At 41.1% G+C, this 12,041-nt stretch overlaps 1 protein-coding gene across 2 annotated transcripts in view; it reads left to right on the top strand.

Moving 5' to 3' along the window:
• The first annotated feature begins 3,810 nt into the window (after window positions 1-3,810).
• The window catches only part of ext1c (exostoses (multiple) 1c), a 72,255-nt gene continuing 64,024 nt past the window's right edge, over window positions 3,811-12,041 (top strand). Inside the window, exon 1 of one of the 2 annotated variants that reach the window (XM_029443861.1) lies at window positions 3,811-3,997. The gene's annotated coding sequence lies outside the window, so the exon portion shown is untranslated. Of the gene's footprint in view, window positions 3,998-4,795; window positions 5,120-12,041 lie in introns of those variants that run through there. The other variant, XM_029443862.1, reaches the window with a different exon arrangement.

A 12,041-nucleotide genomic window follows, 5' to 3' on the forward strand; every position in this document is an offset into this window, starting at 1 on the left:
CCAAAAAGAGAGCTTTATTAACAAAAGCTAATAAGCATACAGAAATACAAAGTAACAAAACAACAAAAAACAAAAAAACAATAAGGGGACGAGCAGGACACGAACAGGCCGGTAACAAACACGTAACAAGAATCACAATCCAACAAAGAACACTGAGACAGACAGGGATATATACACAGACACTAAATGAGGGAACGAGACACACCTGGGGAGAAAGGCAGACAACACAAGGGCAGGAAGTAATACCGGGCAGGAAGTAATACCAGACATGACACAAGGGGAAGGGAACATTTCAAAATAAAACAGGAAACAGAAACCAAGATCATGACACACACAGGGCTGCTCGGTAATAGTCTGTATTAACTGCAGATATGCAGTGCTTAAATGGACTCCCAAACTTGATCCCAATTAATTCCAGAGTTGTATTTATTAGTGCTGAACATATCAGCTATTTGTTTGACACCGAGATTGGAAAAAATTCAAGTAACCATGTTTCTATTGAGAAACATTTTGGCTTACGAATCTTCCAATTCAACCAAAACATATTTTTAGCAGCCAAAAAGGCTAAGCCTACTATTTTCCTGTCTTTTATTGACCTTAGCAGTGCAGCCCTATGCCCCAGCAGGCAAACAACACAACAAGGAGAGAGATTTATATTTATTATTAATGAAATAGTTTGAAACACTTCTTTCTAAAAGGACTTGACTGCAGAACAGTGCCACAACATATACATTAGGGTTCCCACTTGTTCTGGAGGGAGTGATATAGCCTGTGATGGATTTTCAATTGTATAATTTTGAATCCGACCAACTTGGAAATGACTGCAGGGTCCTTCCATATTCTCTCCCACTCTGTGAGGTGATTGAAACCCCTAAATCGTGTTCATATTGGGATTGAGTCTGAATGTTGGGATTTGAGGAGGATCAACATCGTATAAAGACAGTATATATGTTTAATGCTAAACACCTGATTAGTTTATCTGTCTCATAATTACAGTAAAAAAAATACTTGGGGAGTTTTGAAAAAATTGATTTAAATTGGGCAAACTGTAAGAAATGATTTGTGTTCAAGTTGAGTTGCAGCTGTAAATGTTGTATAAAGCTCTTTCTTTATGCACAATTTTTTAAATCATATTTAGAGAACTTAACAATACCATGATCTATTTTTTAGGATGATACCACAGAGATGATGATATAGATTTGTTCTTGTCCTTTAAAAGATTTTCCTCAAACCAATCCCAGCCATCTTTGTTTCTGCCCTTTTTATAGCCCCAAACTAGAGGATATCTGTCATTAAATGCAAGGTAATACAGATACACATCTGGGACTCCAAGAGCCACTCTATCTCTCGGCAGTGAACATCTTTTCCCGATTAATCATAGGCTTTTTGTCCTTCCACAGAAAAGAGGAAAACACTCAGTGTATATTATCAAACCAAGGTTTTGGAACATACAAAGGAACAGAACATGTTTTTAAAGTATATTGTGGGAGAATGTTCTTCTTCAGCATCTACAGACCGCCTTCTCAGTTCTTCTTTTATAGAACATATTGAAGATTGTGAATTCAAAGCTAATCATTACACCCAACTATTTCATCCCCTCTGCTTTCCAGATAAAGGGAGCTTGTCCAAGATCTGCTATGTATGTATCATAATTCAAAGGTTCACTTTTGGTCCAGTTCGTTTTATAGCCCGAGAAACTGCCGAATGCTTCCATTCTAAGACTTTTGGTATAGAGTATGATGGCTAACCCTAACCCCCATGGTTAACAGAATACCATTTGTTTAGATATTTGATTTAAAATCATGATCCCCAATTAAAACACCAGTAATGTTGCTGTCCATGTCCTGGCCCCTTATCTAAATTGTGTTCTCCTTGTTTTTCTGTCATTAGTTGTCCTCCTGTTTTATTTTGGTATAATCACCCTTGTCTCTCGTTTCAGATACTTCACTTCCTGCCCTCCTGTGTTTCCCACCTGTGTGATTACCTGCCCTGCCCTGATCAGTTTCACCTATTGCTAATCACCTTCTTCCCCTTGTGTATTTAGTCTCTGCTTCCCCCTTTGTCTGTGCCAGTTCGTCTGATCTGTTCAAGTGAGCTTTGCAACGATTTCCCTAGTATTATACTCTTTTGAGCTCGTATCTTGCCTTGTCGCTTGATTTATTTTTAGACAGTTCCTTTTTTGTTGTTGCCTTTTTTTTAAGTAAAGACTATTACTTAAACCCCTTTTGTCTGTGGGTCGTGCTTTTGAATCCATTTCCTGCTGATGCCAGAGCAACGCTCTGATAAAATGTTAAGATAAACATTAAAGGGGACAAGAGGCAGCCTTGTCTAGTGGAGCGATGAAGGGGTTGAGATTAAGCCATTGCTCTTAACTGATGACACCGTGGACCAAAACCGTATCTGCAGAGAGTATATACAAGTATGGCACCTCTACACTTTGACCTTGACAGATTTCTTCTGGAACTTTAAACTGCACCTCAGCGTCTTCCTTAACAGGGTAGGGTTTCTTTTAGGTGTCATGCTGAATAGCATCTTTTTTGCAGTGCAGAGTAGCTTAGTGCTGAGATTTGAAGCTAAAACAATTAATAGTGAAATTAATAGTACATTGACATAAAGCCATTTATTTATTGTTTTTAGGTTGTTTTTTTCTGGCAAAAATACCAACCATCATTGATTGGTTCCAGCTTCTTAAATGTGAATACAATAATTTGAAAAGCGCATCTTAAAAAATAAATATTAAAAATGACTTAATAATTATAATATGTACGTAGTCCTATTTTCAATTGTATGGGTTTAAAATGATTTATTTATTTAATTATAACAGTCATGGCCTTTTGATTCTATATGGCCTTTTTCTCCCCTTTCCCTTGTCTGTAAAGCATGCTGAAAGCACATTCAGACTGTGACAGCTGTCACTAATCCTCAGAGAGCCTCTGCACTGTTGTCAGTGATTAGTCTCGCTTGCCCAGCCTCCGCCTGTCTTCACACTTGATTCGGTTCAGTCCTGAGTTGGAGCCAGGAGATCCACAAATCCACTGATCAGATATTCTTCCAAAGTAAGACGATGTGAAATCAGAGGGAAGGAAAGTAAGGAGAATGACATTATCCGGACACAGGGAGGCGCAACAGTCTCACATATTCCGGCTTCACTGGAAGAAAGGCGCCCAGTCACTCAGCTCTTTTTCCAGCGATATGCTGTAACCCATTAAACGAGCATGGCAATTGAAAGACACATAATGCATTAAAACAATATATGCATTATATTGTAAAATAATACTGCTCTAGTGATGCATTTCATAATATCCTGCCAACATCTAATTGGCTCTTTGGGGCTCCTTGTGCATATCCTTAATATGTGGAGCGCTTTTGTGTTTGTCTATTGCCAAATTAATGAAGCCTTAATTGTTACTTATTTTTTATTGATAATGACTTACTCTACATAAAGTACCTCTCTATTGTCATCACATGACCTATAGCCGAGAAGTGTTTTCGTGTAATCCATCTGCTAAAACATCAAAATCCTCACACATTGTCCTCCCTCATGATAACCATCGTAATGGTGGTCCAGTGTTTACACGGATGTATTTGAACAGTTTCTGCAAAGGTGACAAGATTCCTATCTTCAACCACAATTGATTGTAGACTATATTTAAAGGGGCCATGAGGAATGTGACGCCCCTCAAAGTCGGTTCAATTCCTGTGCGTAAGTCGGTGTTTCCAAAGCGCTCCAGTTACGCGGGGTCGCATCCAGATGTGTGTGTTTTTCTTTACGGTGCGGCGAAGACGTCGAGGAGCCTATGAACCAATCGCTGCAGCCCAGGGGCGGGTCGTGTGTGGACTGTTGTGGATATGGAAAATGGACAATTTAACACGCACATTCATCATTCATATCCCGACGGGGAGACCTGCTCTTGCACGCTGAATTGATTCGCAAATGCCCGGCCGTGGTGTGAAAAGGAAAATTACCAGAGAGGGGAAGAGCCTGGATCGCCACCCGGTAAGAGGGAGCTCTCTGTCGGGGAGAAGTCGGAGCGCAGCGGGGATCGTACTGGGTGATTTCTGCTGTCTATGATTAGATGCTGTGTTCATTGTAGATACTTATGAGTAATAATGGAGATAACGATGTCTCTGCTGAGATTATAGGTTGTATTTATTTTGTAGTTATAGAAAATGCATTTCTAATCCTAATGGCATCAATCATAATTGCAAGCTCATGCTCATACAAATAATACAACGAAACGCTTAATTGCCCGTTGACACATGGTAACGGCACAGGTTGCGATTGTACAATTAGGAATAAAGTGCGTTTTCCACCTTAAGGTAACCTTAACTGCTATCAGCTCCTGATGTATTGTTTGCATGGCGCTCATCAGCAGCGCACCTTTGTCACTCACGCTGCTCAGATGTTTAGATTGGAATCACAAGTGTTGGAAGCAGCCCTCACGATCATACAAAGAAGCAAGACTAGAAGACCTTGTGCTGTATGCTACTATTGCGATTGTATATAGATATAATAGTGCTAGAAGGTCGCTATAACCTGAACCCACTAAGTGCAACAGGGGCACTTTAATTCATCACAGGTGTATCATGAGACTACCAGTCTTTAGCCTATTTGACAGGTGCAGCATGTGTTAGTAAATCCAGGAGTCTATTGGAGCAACAGTGAGTGATGATGTGCGGTCCATGGGGCTCTGAGTCAGAGAGATGCATGCTGGATAATAAAGGAGAACCCGACATATCGGCCACTGGGAGATCTGGGAAATTTGGAGGACAGACACGAGGGGGCGACGGGACACTCAAACACTTTCTTTTTTATAGACGCGCCCGGACGCTGCGTGTGTTTGCGCTTTGTCAGCCTTGTAACTTAATCATGTTGTAGGAAGCTCGTAAACAGAGAACGGGGTCGCCCCGTGAGGAGGAGAAGTTGGTGTTTTGAGCCTCTGCAGCTGGTGTCATCTGCGGACTGAGCTGTAGCAGCACCGCTAGAGCAGGACGCTCAACAGTCCAGTGCGCAACTGTTCTGCTTCAGGGGGACTGGAGAGCCTGAACCTCCCAGCTCAGAGCTACATGATCCTGCAGCCGCCACCTGCACCGGATCTCCTGTATCATTCTGTAACAGGTAGGCTGAATAGGCAGCATCTTTTGATAGTGAGACTGTCGCACGTTAGACAGTAGCTGTGTCACTGTGATGCATGTATAGACCTTAATGGTTAACTGTAATTCTAATGCTATTGTAGATAATTATGCACCCTTGCTAAGCCTCGCATCAACTCTCTGAGCTTTGGGAAAATCTTCAGTACACGTTTAATTCCTTGGCAGATGATCTACTTCTCCTACTGCTCAGATGGGCTGTGGGTTGCACATTACCCTGCCACATCCAAGAATATTAAATAATGTTGCCACTTGTTCCACTGTCATACTGATGTCGAGTGAAAGATTGTGGGAAGAACATCAGACTCGACTTGATCTTAAAGTACAGTGAATGTAAAATCTACTTCATGTACTGATGAAAATAGTGAACAGAACACAGAGACGGTAACAGTAAGAGGCATCTGGGGAACAGTATGCATACCATACAATCATACACGGCTTCCCTGTAATGTCCTTAATCAGGCAGCACAACACAACCATATTCAATTCAAGTGGTTTTTTTTTTTTTAGAGCTGTAGGGAATTTCCATTCACATGAAGGTATTTTGGAACACCTGACTAACAGCTTAGTTTCACATTAAAAAATAAACAAACCACAGAGCTGTATCTTCATGCAGTCCAAATAAAGACTGCTTTGTTCTGGCTTATGTTTGTCTTGGATGTCTCTCTTCAATTCAATACATATTAACTACTAGCTCAATAAAGAGCTGAATAGTACCTGCTTTCCTACTAAGTGCTCCATGTATTAATAAATCCCAAAGAAACAACCAAGACTGCAAGGGTCCACTGCCGCAATTAATTACAACTTTCTAGTCATTTTTATTTGATGAAAATAGACGGCGACTTCATTCAGTGATCCCAAATAAAGTGTTGTCATTATCAGGGATGCGCAGAAAAAAGTCTCTCTGTGGAAGCTGGATCTGGATAGCAAGCTGTACATGGATTTCATCTGATTTATGAAATGGCTTTATTGTAATGTCTTAATGGGATTTTGCATTCATGATGGTTCTGTAATACCCTCCCTGGTTATTAAGAGAAGCACAAATATTGTCTTGTCGAAGCATTGTCTGTATTGGCAGGGCCAATATATTCACATTCCAGATGTGGTGGACATTTCTATTATCAAGGCCTCCGTTAGAGGGGTTGGTAATATCAGAGTGCAACCTTTAAAAGCTATTAACCCCTGATGGGTCACTGTGCATAGTGATCATGTATTTGCATGGACGTTTGGTGTACAAATAAAGAAGAAGAATCACGTTGGAAAGTAAAGGAATGAAACAACAACACAAGTATTACTATATAGTATAAAACGAGGGAGAAACAAACGTTGAAATCTTTTTATTTGCCTTAATCTATTCAATTCTGCTTCATTCTCAGAGGTCCGGGACACTCTACTAATTGAACCCCCGTCTGTAATATTCCCCTTCTTCCTTAACCCAGGGTCAGATCGTATATCATCCCCGCGTTGTCAAGGTCGGATTGTTTATAGCTCGATGTGATCCGAGTCCTGCGAGTCCTGCGATAGGAATGCCTCCAGTGCTAAGCCACGGAGATAAGATAAGTTGCTGGTAGGATGCGCTGCGAGCAGGAACAGTTAATAAAGCAGATGGATTTCACTAGATGCTGTGTGTTGTCAGGTGCGCAGACGGGCACCCTGAGCGCAGAGCAGTGCACTCGCTGTATCGGTGTCTTTAGTAGGCTTTCCCACTCTATATGCTCCGAGCTGTGTGCAAGCGTTAGCGATGATCTTGGTATTTGACCGTGTGTTACAGCTAGTCTCTGTCCCGGTTTTCTGGGACTATATTGCTTTGCCAAATTCAGAGCGCGAGCTTGAACCCCCCCTAATAACTGTTCCTACCCATCTTGTTCATTCTGTTAATTAGCCCTTGTGGCGTTGGAGTGCAGCATATTGTTGAGACATAATTAATCAACCTGGCTTGTAATTATGCTGGGTTTGGAATGTGAGCGCGGTTGGGACGCTGGTTGCGTCGCAGGGCGTTCAGCTTGAGGTAAACATCTTATTAACCGTGTCAGAGGCCCTCAGCCCACGCGTGGCAAATATTTTTATTGTGCTTTATTAAGAAAACGTGCTGTTATACACATTATGAAAATTGCCTCGTAGATGAAGCACTTTTATGGTCATTATGGTTCCGAGGTAGTCGATCTAATGGAAAAATACTCGTTTGGACAGAGAAATAGTTTTTTATTCAGTAAAAAGCCATTTTCTCAGCATAGATCAAAATTCACATATGCGTGTGTGTGAATGTGTCTGCTTATATATGCATATGGTGTGTGGGAGTGTAAAGAGCACTTCAATTTCAAAGGGCAACTAGTCGGTGAGGACAGAAAATAGAACATAGATACATACCGGTTGTAAGTCTTTAATGCAGGTCTGTCAGGAGAGACAGACCCTTTTTTTTTTTTTACTGCTGCAGTTTTCTTTGGTGACTTTAGTGACTGATATGACTACAGACAAACAAACAACATTCAGCCAGTTACTCCTGCTCAGGTTGTACACAGTTAAAAAGAGATAGAATTGCTATTTTGCAGCCATTCAAGCCAATAAAAACATGCAGCGCACATACACAAATACTTGGCTAAACGTGCCTCTCTGGTCATTAAAACAAGGACCCAGTGCTTTCCAACCTGAGGGCCAAGAGAGGGAAAACATGTAGCAAGGCAACACATATATTGTCTATTGTTTTCCTAATATTTGCCTGTTTGCTTGTGATGTAGATACATTTATATTGTCAGGTTCTTAACGTTTGTATTTTTCATGAATTCATACCCCATTTTGATGCTATTTCTATATACTAGATTTCATTGTAGGTGGCAGAATCCGCCATTACCACACTTGATTCAAGTTGCCCACACACACATACAAACACACACACACACACACACACACACACACACACACACACACACACACACACACACACACACACACACACACACACACACAGCTCATTATCTCATTGTTAACACTGTTTTCTTTCTTTACACCCGATCAGAGCTATAGTAAGATATTGCTAATGCAAACCCCACATATCTTACTGCTGCTGCATCTCATTAAAATCATTCAACTGGCAAAACATGGGGTGGCTTCATTAAAACAATGTGAGTTTGTTTGGCTGTACTCTAAACGGATACATCAGTTACTCAGCAAAATACAACAGTTAAAAGCAAAATGAGCATTTACTGCTTCTATAGTTCTGGGACCTGTAGTATTAAACTGCACTTGACTCTTTGAACCATTCAACCTGTATTGAGGGGTCACAACTACACAGAGCTTAATTTTAAGGGGTCACAAGCCAAAAAGATTTAGAACCACCGCAATAACACAAAAAATGCAGTGCGGCTATCTTCTGGGCCCCGGGTCATGCTGTCACATCTCTCAGGCCTGTAATGACAGAGTCCGGGGTTCAATTTTAGCTCGACCGAGCCTTTCACCTCACCACAAGATTTGTGTTTTCTTCAGAACGCTTCATTTTACTGAACTAATATGTCGCCAGCAAAAACACACATGCCAGATGTGTGTATAAGTATAGTTCAGACGCACTCTGGCACACACAGCCACAAAAAGTCACTGAAAGGCCTGCTGCCACTGGCAACACTGGCATTTGTACAGTGCAATCTAATCAGGATTTGTTTTAGCTTATGAGCTCCCATCATTCAGGTGGTCTTTATAACCTAACCATATAATTTGAGAAGGAATGGAAATATCAATTTAGCAGACATTTGGCCCATCTAGTGTCAATTTGCAACCTGCTCGATGTTACTATCCAAATAATTTTCAAGCTGCTGCTGCTTCTCATACAGTGGCCATGACTCCGCTACCCGGAGAACAACTTTAATGGTAGTTGATTTAATTTTCAGCCTTAACAATGTCAGTTGTGCTCAGCACTGGTGCTGTACCCAGAAAACAGCAAATTGAACAAATATGGGGAAAGCCAATCTTTCCCTGAAAGGCCAAAATCTCTTTATAAAAAATATCCCATTTGGTGGAAGAAAAACACAAATTGACAAATACTGAATTTCCTGCAGAAGGCCATCACCGATGACATCCATTTCGAAACCCATCAGTTTTAATTTACTGTCAAAGCCTGCATAAGTACAGTTGAATAAGCTGCTGTGTAAACAATTCAGGGGAGACAGATGGGGTAAGAAATTTTTATTCCATTTCCCTGAATGACTTAATAGTGTAGTTCTGTGTAATACTCACAGCAGGTAGACACAGTTGAGGGAAACCGTAAGGGCGCTAAGAGAGGAAGAGATCAAGGGCAGGAAGTGAAGGGACTGGGTGCAGCTGTCACCCATGAAATATGGATCATTAAGTCCATCTCCCCCTTGTCATTCTCTCCCTGCTCGCCACTTTTAAAGTCCTTCATCCTCACCTTTTATTCCCCTTGGTTTGTTCCTTCTCTGTCTTTTTAAATACTGACCTTCCCTTGTCCTCCAGATCGGACTATATTCAACAGGAAGTCCAGCCCTTTAAAGTCAGTCCTACTTTGGCGACACGCGTGGTTACTTGTGGTATCAGCAAGTGACTTTTAATACTATAGCACACACTCATTGAGCAGTATCTGTTTACAGCACAGCGAAACAAACTCATGTCATTTTAATCTGTGATGTGATTTCATGCTTCACACCGTGTGAGTAGTTTTCCGTGCAACAGCAGGGCACGGTAAAGTTAGTTACGTTGCTAACGTGTGTGCCGCCTGGCTATTGCTGAAATAATGCCGACCTTAAATAGTATCAAAAATGTAGTACATTTGATGCAGTCAGGAAATGAAAAATTGTGAGGAAAAAGCTACATTGTTCACGATCCACCTGCCACTTTATATTAGCTGATTTTAATTCAGTGTGCGTTGTTACATTTCTTTCCTTCTTTGCAGTGTTAACACAGTTCCATTGCTCGCTCAGTATACTCTAAATGAACCTTCCTGGAAGTTTCTTTGCACTCAAGGCGAGCGTATGATCAAAGAATTGTTGGCCTTGCTGAGTGTATTCCTTATGTCTGTTATTAAGTGTTTTGTGGCTCACCTCCCCCAGCCCCGTTTTGAGGATGAAGCTGGAATAATTGAAAAATGGTGTTGTTGCTACGTGAAACCCTCCAGTCAGATTAGGTAGGAGAGGAAAAGGAGGTGAAATGAGAGGAGGAAATATAAGGAAGGAATGATGGAGTGCAGGACAAGTTGGAATTGAGGGAAGAAGGTATCGCTGGAAACAAATGACGAGGGGTGGAAATGTAGAGCTGTGAGTCCTGCCCTCACCTTCCCTTGAACCCTGTCCTTCCACCTTCAGGTCCCTCTATTCAATGAGCCTTGTGGCTTTTTCCAGGACTAGTCACCCAACCGTAATGATCCATCATTGATCCATGACAGAGGGACTTTTCTCACCACTTAAAGCCACTTACGTGTGTGTATGTGTGCATCCATACGTGTGTGTCTCCTTGCTGATTTGCAGTTCCAAGGATGTCGTCAGGTCCAGGCTTGCCCCAGAGTTTCACTGGCTTGCATTCATCATTATTGCTTCTTGTTAATGGCCACACAATGGCCATTGTGCGGTTTGCCTCACACACAACACGGTGTAAGATGGTATGGATCATCAACATAACAGCGTTTAACAGGCACTAAGATTAGGGAAGGATTTAAAAAACAAAACAGTATTTAAAATAAATTACCAGTCATGCTTTTTATTATCTTCAATGATTTCAATTCACATATTATGCTTTATCCTCCTCTAAACCTGTAACACTTCATTGGCTCAGAAATCTCTCCTACTATTGTAATTTTAAAATCAATTCAAATTTGAGCTGTTATTATTTGATAAGTTAAATTGAAAAAAGGGTGTCGAGTGAAGGTTTAAAAAAAGAAAAGAAAAGATTGAGTCTTATTGTGAAATGGCAGTTTAAACATGAAAATTGATGTTCCTATTGTTCATCCAGCAGTAATAGAGAGACCTCAGTGCACTCAAATCAATGTAAAAATCAAGACAACTGCAGGAAGATGAATAAAAGCAATGGCGTTCAATGGCATTAGATTATAGAAGGCAACGGGATAAATTCTTCATGCCCATCATCATTACGATCATCATAATGATACCCTCCATCACTTTTCTATTACACCCTCTTGCCATCACCATCAATTATCCCCACAACCACAAATCATCAGGACAGAGCTCGTACCCATCTCTTACTGGAGTGTATCCTGAAGAAGATTGAGGTCTAATTGTGCGTTGGTGGCAGAGGATATAAAGCATGAAAAAAAATAAAGACAGGAAAATCAATGCCTTAACTAAAGGAGCAAGTGAATTATTGATGAGGATTATGTAATGGGATCCCAAGTGTCTATTTCTCTCCAACTTGGACTGCTTGCTGCTCAGGCTGCTACAGTCGTAGCCAGAGAAACAGAAACAAGGAAGGTGCCAAACATCACCCACTCCACTGGCAGATTAGCTAACCTGAATGATCTGGTCCAGTTTGGCGGACACACAGCTGTGGTGTTCACACACTGGTACAGTAAGAAGCTCATGTGCCCAAATGCTACAGTTACAGTCAACCTATACAGTCACTTACAAGGGCTTTTAGCTTTTCAAAAATTGGATTGAATTCAAACTAAAATGTATTTGAATGCAACCCACGTAGCCTAACCACATCCTCCGTAGAGTTACATTCCACCTTTCATTTGCGGTGCCTCTGCCTCACTTGAGCTACGTTACTTTAAGTCAGTTCAAGTCAGCAAACAGTCCTACCATTAACCACAATTTTCCCCATTTATGGTGTCAAATTCAAAATGCTTCCTCACATTACTTCTCAGGTGGTTTGGTGTCATGATTATCTGTTAGCTAGGTTTCTCCGTTTCATGTTAGCAAAGAGAACAACAACAC

The sequence above is a fragment of the Cottoperca gobio genome, chromosome 11, assembly GCF_900634415.1.
Source record: "Cottoperca gobio chromosome 11, fCotGob3.1, whole genome shotgun sequence".
Classification (NCBI taxonomy): domain Eukaryota; kingdom Metazoa; phylum Chordata; class Actinopteri; order Perciformes; family Bovichtidae; genus Cottoperca; species Cottoperca gobio.